Genomic DNA, 12,057 nt, shown 5'->3' with positions numbered 1-12,057 from the left:
GAATAAAATTATTTCCACAGAAATTGCAACAAAAGGCAGTATCCCACTCAAACAGAATCAAGTGAGTGAAAACCCGTAAAAGTCTGTATTCCTTTTAAATTAAACCAATTAAACCCGGATTCTCACATTGTTGGGCGTACCCGAAACTCACACTGGAGATGAAATGGAAAGTCCCGTAAAGGTATTTTTATGGCCAACTCGATGGAGATAGGAATATCTGATGGGAATCAGGGATGTCTCTATTCAGAATATTCTTCTCCCAATCTGTCGTTAATTTCTCTCAATTCATGCATAGGGATAAAAAAAAATAATATGTGTAGACCAATTTCACATGAGTCTAATGAATTCCGCAAAGAATTGGAAAAAGGAGGCATACCCCACGCACACAGAGACAAGTGAGTGTAGACCCATAAAGGTATCTTTATTAGCGTCTGTATTTCTTTTAATTTAGAATCAGATGACTGGGCGTACCCGAAACTCACACTAGGAGTGGGATGGAAAGTCCTGTAAAGGTATCTTTATAACCAACTTAATGCGTACCCCAACTTACACAGCGCAGTGATAAAATGTTCATACAAAGGTATCTTTTCAGAAAGCAATCATATGCATACCCCAACTCACTCGATAACAAATAGATGACTCCTATCAAGGTATCTTTATCTTGAAATGCATGCTTGAGGAAAAGTGTATTTCCCCCCCCAAAAAAAAAGAAATATTTTCCTCTTTGTTAAAAGGGAATTTATAAAAAAAAACGTCCAATTTATATTAAAAAAAAAGTTCAGCGTTTGTCCGATTTTTGTTTTTTTTTCTAAGTAGCAACACGGGAATTTATTAAGCACAAATCTCGGCAGTGTTTGGGCTATTTGTAATGGTTTTCACGGTAAAGTTCAAAAATACGAATGAATAGACCATCGGTCAAACGTGGCTGTTTGTTCATACAACATGGGAATTTACTATTCATTCGTATTTGGGTGTTAGTCTCTGAATGCTCAATTGCGGTCATATTTTTTTGTGATTCGTAAAAAAAAGCAGCTAAAAAATAGACCTGCTTCTTTCAGGCATGTTTACATGTGTTGCAACTAACAAATCAAACACACCTGAATTAGGATGTCTAGAAAAGGATCTTAGGCCTATTTCAAACAACCTACACTCAGAAATGGCTGCTGGAGTATGGTGCATTGATATTTTATGTGCTGTGGGATTCCTCAGACTCAGACATCAGCCTGTAAGTAACCAGGGCCAAGAAACTGAACATGGTCAGCAGGTTGTAAAGGTTCCGCGGAGGCTGCGCAGGCCTCGTTTTTTTAGGGGGCATTTAAACTTGAACGCACTGTCCGATGACAGGGTCATACAGATGTTCCGTCTAAATCGTAACAACATTTTCCGTCTGTATGACCTTGTCAAACTGGACCTAGACCCTGAGACAGCACGCTCTAGCCCTGTCTCAGGCCTGCACAAACTCCTGGCTATGTTGCACTTTATGGTTACTGGGAGCTTTCAGGCTGTGTCTGGGGATGTCATTGGAATCTCACTGCCCACCTTTTCCAGAATACTAACACAGGTGATGTATACCTAACAACCTCATCTGTTTCTTTGTTGTTATAATTACTCTCAGTGGCCAGTGATGATGTTATGTCATTAAATCACATTAACATTTTTTTCACAAAAATACACACAGGTGTTGGATGTTTTGCAGCCCCACATCGATGCCTCAATCTGCTTCTCTACCCAGGAGTCTCAGTGGCATGCCATCAGGGTAGCTTTCTGTGAGCTTGCTGGCATGCCCAATGTGCTAGGAGCCATAGATTGCACACACATTCAGCTGAGACCACCTAGGGGCAGGCAGCACATATATACTAATCGTCATCTAGACCACTCCACAAATGTGCAGGTGGTTTGTGAGGCAAATCTAAAAATAATGAGTGTTGTTGCTGGTTACCCTGGGGGCTGCCATGACTCCTTCATCCTCAGTCAGTCATCCCTCTTTGATAAGTTTGAGGATGGGCAAATGCCAGATGGATGGCTGCTGGGTATGTAATTTTATATGTGTAGGACTTTGTATACTACGCAAAAATACACTGTGTTACTTATGTGTTGCTGTATCTTAACATGAAGCACGTTACTATATCTGTCTTTCAAGTGATGGAGGATATGGCTGTTTTTCTTGGCTTCTAATTCCATTGTCCCGACCTGATTCCCCTGCTGAACACATTTACAATAATGCACATATGTCCACGCGGAATGTGATAGAAAGATGTTTTGGTGTGCTGAAATCTAGGTTTCGGTGTCTGGATAAGTCTGGTGGGCTTTTATTGTATAGTCCCTTGAAGGTGACTCAAATTGTGTTCGGCTGCTTTCTTCATCGCATGTGTTTGCAACAAGATCTGCCACATGTTAATGAGGACGAGGAGGATGAAGAAAGCAGCCGGCAACCAGAGGATTTAGAGACATCTGGCGACACTTGGAGTACAGATGTAGGGAGGCAGGTAAGGCAAGACCTCATAAATAAACATTTTTAAGGTCAGTATGTTTTGCTTCTTTCATTTGTTGTGTTAGCCGAAATATATTTCGATAATTTATATTTGAAAAAAACATTACTCAGAATGTGTCTGTCTCCTTTTGACATACAAACATACCCTTGCTATATGCAAATCAAATGCAGCATGTGTATTGTTTATTTAAATTGTCAAAACATCAGATTATGAGTCACATGTATGAAGTCGGGATAAGTATTAAACAAATTAAAATGTTTATTTGTAAAAAAAACACACATAATCCGGATAAGATTTGATTATGTTATTTATTTTATGAATGTGTGTTATGTCTAATGATGTGCACCGGACATTTTTCGTGTTTTGTGTTTTGGTTTTGGAATCGGTTCCACGGCTGTGTTTTGGATTCGGACGCGTTTTGGCAAAAAATCACCGAAAATTTTGTCGGATTCGGGTGTGTTTTGGATTCGGGTGTTTTTTTTAAAAAAAACCTAAAAAACAGCTTAAATCATAGAATTTGGGAGTCATTTTGATCCCATAGTATCAGTAACCTCAATTACCATAATTTCCACTAATTTCCAGTCTATTCTGAACACCTCACACCTCACAATATTATTTTTAGTCCTACAATTTGCACCGAGGTCGCTGGATGACTAAGCTAAGCGACACAAGTGGTCGACACAAACACCTGGCCCATCTAGGAGTGGCACTGCAGTGTCAGGCAAGATGGCACTTCAAAAAAATTGTCCCCAAACAGCACATGATGCAAAGAAAAAAAGAGGCGCACCAAGGTCGCTGTGTGACTAAGCTAAGCGACACAAGTGGCCGACACAAACACCTGGCCCATCTAGGAGTGGCACTGCAGTGTCAGGCAGGATAGCACTTCAAAAGAATTGTCCCCAAACAGCACATGATGCAAAGAAAAATGAAAGAAAAAAGAGGTGCAAGATGGAATTGTCCTTGGGCCCTCCCACCCACCCTTATGTTGTATAAACAGGACATGCACACTTTAACGAACCCATCATTTCAGCGAGAGGGTCTGCCACACGACTGTGACTGAAATGACTGGTTGGTTTTGGGCCCCCACCAAAAAAAGAAGCAATCAATCTCTCTTTGCACAAACTGGCTCTACAGAGGCAAGATGTCCACCTCATCATCATCCTCAGATTCCTCACCCCTTTCACTGTGCACATCCCCCTCCTCACAGATTATTAATTTGTCCCCACCATCTCAGGTCCCCGTGTACTTTGTGAAGGCAATTGCTGCTGGTGAATGTCTCCACAGAGGAATTGATTATAATTAATTTTGATGAACATCATCTTCTCCACATTTTCTGGAAGTAACCTCGTACGCCGATTGCTGACAAGGTGAGCGGCTGCACTAAACACTCTTTCGGAGTACACACTGGAGGGAGGGCAACTTAGGTAGAATAAAGCCAGTTTGTGCAAGGGCCTCCCAATTGCCTATTTTTCCTGCCAGTATACGTACGGACTGTCTGACATGCCTATTTGGATGCGGTCACTCATATAATCCTCCACCATTCTTTCAATGGTGAGAGAATCATATGCAGTGACAGTAGACGACATGTCAGTAATCGTTGGCAGGTCCTTCAGTCCGGACCAGATGTCAGCACTTGCTCCAGACAGCCCTGCATTACCGGCAGCGGGTGGGCTCGGAATTCTTAGCCTTTTCCTCGCACCCCCAGTTGCGGGAGAATGTGAAGGAGGTGATGTTGACGGGTCACGTTCCGCTTGACTTGACAATTTTCTCACCAGCAGGTCTTTGAACCTCTGCAGACTTGTGTCTGCCGGAAAGAGAGATACAACGTAGGTTTTAAATCTAGGATCGAGCACGGTGGCCAAAATGTAGTGCTCTGATTTCAACAGATTGACCACCCGTGAATACTGGTTAAGCGAATTAAGGGCTCCATCCACAAGTCCCACATGCCTAGCGGAATCGCTCTGCTTTAGCTCCTCCTTCAATGTCTCCAGCTTCTTCTGCAAAAGCCTGATGAGGGGAATGACCTGACTCAGGCTGGCAGTGTCTGAACTGACTTCACATGTGGCAAGTTCAAAGGGTTGCAGAACCTTGCACAACGTTGAAATCATTCTCCACTGCGCTTGAGTCAGGTGCATTCCCCCTCCTTTGCCTATATCGTGGGCAGATGTATAGGCTTGAATGGCCTTTTGCTGCTCCTCCATCCTCTGAAGCATATAGAGGGTTGAATTCCACCTCGTTACCACCTCTTGCTTCAGATGATGGCAGGGCAGGTTCAGGAATGTTTGGTGGTGCTCCAGTCTTCTGTACGCGGTGCCTGAATGCCGAAAGTGGCCCGCAATTCTTCGGGCCACCGACAGCATCTCTTGCACGCCTCTGTCGTTTTTTAAATAATTCTGCACCACCAAATTTAATGTATGTGCAAAACATGGGACGTGCTGGAATTTGCCCAGATGTAATGCACGCACAATATTGCTGGCGTTGTCCGATGTCACAAATCCCCAGGAGAGTCCAATTGGGGTAAGCCATTCTGCAATGATCTTCCTCAGTTCCCGTAAGAGGTTGTCAGCTGTGTGCCTCTTATGGAAAGAGTTGATACAAAGCGTAGCCTGCCTAGGAACGAGTTGGCATTTGCGAGATGCTGCTACTGGTGCCGCCGCTGCTGTTCTTGCTTTGGGAGGCAATACATCTACCCAGTGGGCTGTCACAGTCATATAGTCCTGAGTCTGCCCTGCTCCACTTGTCCACATGTCCGTGGTTAAGTGGACATTGGGTACAACTGCATTTTTTAGGACACTGGTGAGTCTTTTTCTGAGGTCTGTGTACATTTTCGGTATCGCCTGCCTAGAGAAATGGAACCTAGATGGTATTTGTTACCGGGGACACAGTACCTCAATCAAGTCTATAGTTGCCTCTGAATTAACGATGGATACCGGAACCACGTTTCTCACCGCCCAGGCTGCCAAGGCCTGAGTTATCTGCTTTGCAGCAGGATGACTGCTGTGATATTTCATCTTCCTCGCAAAGGACTGTTGTACTACTTCCAGTAAGCAATTGACTGTCCAAGTGGTCTTCCGACTTCCCCTCTGGGATGATGATCGACTCCCAGCAGCAACAACAGCAGTGCCAGCAGCAGTAGGTGTTACACTCAAGTATGCATCGGAGGAATCCAAGGCAGGAGAGGACTCATCAGACTTGACAGTGACATGGCCTGCAGGACTATTGGCTTTCCTGGGTAAGGAGGAAATTGACACTGAGGGAGTTGGTGGTGTGGACTGCAGGAGCTTGGTTACAAGAGGAAGGGATTTAGTGGTCAGTGGACTGCTTCCGCTGTCACCCAAAGTTTTTGAACTTGTCACTGACTTATGATGAATGCGCTGCAGGTGACGTATAAGGGAGGATGTTCTGAGGTGGTTAACGTCCTTACCCCTACTTATTACAGCTTGACAAAGGCAACACACGGCTTGACACCTGTTGTCCGCATTTGTGTTGAAATAATTCCACACCGAAGAGGTGATTTTTTTTTGTATTTTGACCAGGCATGTCAATGGCCATATTCGTCCCACGGACAACAGGTGTCTCCCCGGGTGCCTGACTTAAACAAACCACCTCACCATCAGAATCCTCCTTGTCAATTTCCTCCCCAGCGCCAGCAACACCCATATCCTCTTCCTGGTGTACTTCATGTCAAAGTCAGAAAAATATCTCTATGCACACTGCCATATTTGCACCTCACACAGGTCTGCGCTGCGCATGCGTGCGCTCTCCCGTGCGTGCGCATACTCGCTGTTGCGGGCACCCACGGGCACGCGGTATGTGCATTTACGGTAGAGTTCATGTGTTCGTAGCGTGCGACTCTTTCGTTACATATTTCCACTATATAATGTATTTTGTAGATCATGGTCCCTTTGATAGATTCTGAAAGTTTGGTTAATATAGAATGTTCATGAACAGAGAAATCCCCCTTTGTTTGATATGAAGGGTCAGACAGGAGTAATACAGTGGTGTTTAGTACCCATCGGAAGAGTATTTAATTAGCAATATTCCGGTGTTGGTTTGAAGCGGATTAATCGCTCGTGCGAATAGTTATGGACATAAGAAGTTTATGAACATTTACTGTATTTGCACTTACTTATCCATGCGGCGGGAAACCCAGTTTCCCTCCCACCTGAGCTGTTGGAAATAGTCACAGCCCACCTGTATGAATCAACCTATGACCTTTTGTTATAATGCGAGGAGGAATTCCTGTGTCCAATGAACAATGAGATTGTAGGGACCATTGAATTGTATTGTGTGTGGGGCATAAATAGACAAGCCGATCACATCCAGCGCTCACTCTTCAACAGTTATCATTGCTGAAAATCGGGAGCTGGATGTCCAGAGGCGCATGCGATCGTTTCCTTTGTGCGTAAGTTTTCTCCGCAATCATATTGTCTTTCTTGATGTTATGGGCCATATCTCTCTCTCTCTCTCTTCTTCTCTTTCTCTCGTACTCTCTTAAACGTAATAGTATTGTATTGTATTTCCTGTGTAGTTATCTGGTTAGGTAGTCTATGTTATATTGTAGTGTATGACTTGTATTGTATTAATTCTTTTGCAAGTATAACATTCATAATATATATATTAGGCGTTGGACCCTAAGCACGGTATCTGTGTATTTCTTATAGTGTTAAGTATTCACAGAGCGTCGGTGACGCTCAAACAGCTTTTAAGTTAATAAGGTTACACTGTGTTGCACCTACACCCTATCTCTACACTAAGGTTTTACAGCATATTACATTGTTTATTGGTTTAGATTTAATGGTTTAACATTGTGAGCGTCAGCGCCACTGGTGATCTCCTCGTGGTCCCGAGCGTCCGCTACGCTATAGCGAATCATTACGTTAGTCGGCAGCCAATAGCGTGCCTGCCTGTGATCTCTCGGCCGTGAGCGAACGTGACGCTTGAGCGTCTCGACCACGGCTAAGCGATCGTTACGCAACGAGCGTACCCTTACGGTACTCCATACGTAAATAGCGTACAGTGTTCTTAGACCTCATAAAGGGTTTTATATAAGATAAATATTTAGCTTTATCAATTGGCGGCTCGTCCTGTCCTTCACATATCTCTGCTAGGTAATTTCAGCAGACATTATCCAGCAGCAAAGGGCGGGAGGTCATATTCCTCGTAGTGCTGTTTGGATAAGCGTCTGCTTCGCTTAGTAAAGGGTGCTGAAGGAATCCGGAACCGGAGGTAAGAACAACACGCTAGTGTCTTTTAAAACTGTTTATTTCTGTCTTGCGTATACACGCACATATCTGCATTTCTTTTTCATTCGTGTATTTTCATATATCACTCTCCTGTTTGCCATTTTATAATTGATAAAACGTGCTAAGAGAGATTTGTCGCTATTTCATAGTTAAAGTGTAAAACCCACATGCAACTCTACCTAAGGTAAAAGGAGAGATTGGTGTGTTGCGCGGTAGACGATCGAGGATCATCTACATTGATAAAAGTGTTAGTTGTGTTGCGGTGGACATTGGTTTTGTGTACACGTGTCTCTAACAAAGGGCTGAGACTCGCGTACGCCAAGGCCGACGCACGCAGCGTAAATTACGCAACGGAGCGTCTGGGTACGCCCACGTAACTCAAGTCACACGACAGTTGATTTTTAAGTAGCGCAACAGGCGATAAGTAGCGCAACAGGCGATAAGTAGCGCATCAGGCGATAAATAGCGCAAATCTATTTTAAATCCGAAATTTAGATTAACAGATCCTTCTCCAAATTCACAACACATCTGGTCTAAAGAAAATTTCTGCGCAGAAATAGAAATAGAAGCAAAAGTGTACGTGTGGTGAGTGAGTGTTTTGTATATATAAGTTTATACAATTTTACAGGTTGAACCACAAGAAGTCGAGTTCTCGCAGAGGTACATACATGTAAGTGACGTGCATGGTGGCTAGGGAGGCATCTCTGGTTAAACATAAAATTTGAGCAGTAGAGAATAGTAGACCAGGAGGTCATACTACAGACCGGGAGGTCCAGGTACAGCAGACTAAGAAGTCTGCCATAAAAGAGAAAAGGGCACAACCCAGGGGGTTGGTGCAAAAACCCATATAGGCCAATAAAGCTCTGGCTGAAGGAATTCGCAGCCGAAATTTTCGATTCCACTGGTCGCTCAGTACATAAGATTAGTTGCTTATGTGCTGAACGATTGTACCGCATGTAATTGTGTACATTAGTTAATCTGACCAGTACCATTTGTGTACAAACCCGGTCGTAAAACTATTTGTACACTCTGATGTGATTTGTGTAATTTTTTATTTTCTGAAGGGAAGTTCGCTGGTCACTCAGGAATTGTCCAACAACCAATAGTTACTGGAAAGAGTAAGTGTTCTGCGGATATCCCTCGCATGTTCCAGTAAATAGAGGTTCATAGGGGCCCTGGGTCGAGTACGCCAGCACTAAGGCAGTGTGTGGGTCGTATTGGTCGGCGTGGGCGAGTGAGTGGGGTACTCGGTAAACCGCCACCGTCAGCCTATCGTGAACATTTTGGTTTTTGTAAGGGTTCGCTGAAGACCCTGAAATAAGGTCAGAGGTGGTGAAAGCAACGCCTGCAAGTTATGGGGGCCAATTGTTCAGGAAGGGGGCGATCAACCTCGGTTCGGGTTGATTCAGTAAACCGACCAGTCGGGTCGGCAAGGTATGTAATGTGTGAAAAATATGGCTCACATACAGAGGTTTTATGTGATGAATGGGAGAGAATGACAGTGCATGACGGGGAGAAATTCCCAAGAGTAGGTAGCTTTAGATCAGAAGTGTTGCAAAATTTAATGAGGAGGATATGTCTCATTAAATCAACAAAGAGACGAATCCAACATTATGATTATTTGCAGTTATGGCAACAGGAGGGTGAAATACAGAGAGGATTGGCTCTGGCGGCAGGATCTAATCCTATCAAGAAATTGATAGCGACAGCCCCGCCGCCACCATACATATCGGGAGAGAAATTGGTTGCGGAGAATGACGCACTAGGGTGTAACAAACAAACACTTAGCAACTGTGTAAATGTTAATAAGTTAACTAATGCAAGTATTAACCCGTGCAAGTTGTACCCTGTTTTGAACTTTCCCCAGGAGTGTGATCAAGAAGACGAATCGGCAACAATATCGGCGCTCTCTCTAGCAGCCACCATAGCAGAGACAACAGTAGGCACGGCTCCACCCACGAGATTAGTAACAAAAGCCCCTAGCGGAGGGATAGGTGAGGTCGTATCTACAGGTAAGTACGGCACCATACACTACGCTGAAACCATTTCACCACAGGCTATAGAACCTACACAGAGTGATGTTAGTAGACTTGATCCTGTTAGGGTAATAGCAGTGCCAAATGGGAAAACTGACACAACAGGAATCACTCCTGTTAGGAACATTGCCATGTACAGCCCATTTTCCCGAATGGAACTAAGAACCATAGTGTCTGAGTTCCCTGACCCTAGGAAAGACTTAGTTGCCAGCCAGAAATACATCAGAGACCTAGGGAACACTTTAGAGCCCAATAACAAAGACTGGCAGGTATTGCTGATGGCATGTTTACCCTCAAATGTCGACGCAGCTCAATTTTTGGCTGACTGTGGATTAGATCAGGATGTACCTCTTACAGATGTGTACAACAAAGATAACGTAAAAAGAATAAGTTTACAGTTAAAGGAGTATTTCCCAGCAGTAGTTAAGTGGAACAAGATTTTCTCCATTAGACAGAAAGAGTCAGAAACTGCTGCAGAATATTTTCACAGGGCATTACTAGAAATGGCAAAGTACACAGGTATAGAGGACATTAAAACAAACATAAACCATCGAGAAGTAGCAGTATCTGTACTAATGGATGGTTTAAAAGAGACATTAAAGACAAGAGTACAGACCACGCAACCATGTTGGCGAGGTCTGTCGGTGGCTACTTTGAGAGAGGCTGCTATTGATCACGACCGGAATATCACCCGACACAGGGAGTCACAAGGTGATAAGTTAATGGCCGTAAGTATACAGGCCCTGACCACAAGGCAGCCTTTGTATAAATCACCAAACCCTGTGGGTAAGTCAAATGTGGTAACTTGTTTTTCTTGTCATAGACAGGGACACATGGCACGAGACTGTAGAGTGAAAAATTCACAAAACTCATATCAACCCCCTAGACAACGACACGACACACGACATTGGGAGCAAGGTCCGCAGAGACGGAGTTATGAGCCACATACAGGGTAAACAAAAAGATACCCCCCGAACAGAGACTGGCAAGCCACTGGTAGTTCCCATTGCACCCCTTCACAAGTAGTTGCTGCCAGCGGGATTCAGGGAGGTCACCATACCCAATAGGGGTGTGGCCATACCTGTAATCTGCAGCCAGTAAAATTGATTGCAAATCTTGGAAGTGAACCAGAAATTGCAATCAATGTAGCTGGTAAATCGTTAAACTTTCTTGTAGACACAGGGGCGGCCAAATCAGTGATAAATTCGACAGTGGGCATGAGAACCACTGGTAAGACAATTCCAGCCATAGGGGTAACGGGAGTAGTCCAGCACTACCCTGTTAGCAAACCAGCCGAGATTACAGTAGGGCCGTTACATACCAAGCATTCCTTTTTGCTAGCTGCATCGGCACCGACTAATCTCCTGGGAAGAGACTTATTGTGCAAAATGGGGTGCGTCATTTATTGTACTCCTGAAGGTGTATTCTTGGACATACCTGAGAATCACGCTCAGGAAGTGCGAGACATGTTAGACTCCCCGTCAAAATTAATGTCACATACCATTATGACAAATAGGACTCCATCCCAAGTAGAAGAAATGACATCCCAGATACCAGAGTCACTTTGGACTAAAGATGGACAGGACACTGGATTAATGGCAAACGTAGCTCCGGTAGTTGTACAAGTAAAAGATGGTAGGATAGCTCCAAAAATCCCACAGTACCCTCTGAAGCCAGAGGTGGAGTTAGGAGTTTATCCCGTAATAGAGCGCTTGCTACAACAGGGCATTCTGGTAAGAACGTCCAGCACTGCCAATAGTCCCATCTTCCCTGTTAAAAAGAGTGGGGGGAGGGGTTACCGGCTAGTGCAGGATCTAAGGGGGATTAACAAAATAGTTGAGAGTCAGTTCCCCGTAGTGCCAAATCCAGCTGTCATCCTTATGCAAATCCCTCCCACTGCGAAATTTTTCACTGTTATTGACCTCTGCTCCGCTTTCTTTTCGGTACCTCTGCACCCTGACAGTCAATATTTGTTTGCATTCACATACAGAGGAGTCCAATACACATGGACTCGATTACCACAAGGTTTCATAGACAGTCCAAGTATCTTTTCCCAGGCTTTGCATGATTGTTTACAGTCTTTCCAACCAGAGAGTGGATCAGTATTAATACAGTACGTGGATGATCTACTACTGTGTTCTGATTCATTGGAAGCATCCCTGAAGGATACGAAACAGCTCCTGTTTCATCTTTCAGACACAGGACACAAGGTTTCCAAAGACAAGTTGCAATTATGCCAAACTAAGGTAAAATATTTGGGACACTGTCTAACACAAGGACTGA

Source organism: Pseudophryne corroboree, chromosome 8 (assembly GCF_028390025.1).
Source record: "Pseudophryne corroboree isolate aPseCor3 chromosome 8, aPseCor3.hap2, whole genome shotgun sequence".
Classification (NCBI taxonomy): Eukaryota; Metazoa; Chordata; class Amphibia; order Anura; family Myobatrachidae; genus Pseudophryne; species Pseudophryne corroboree.
The sequence above is the reverse complement of the archived record's forward strand: the minus strand, read 5'-3'. Positions refer to the sequence as shown.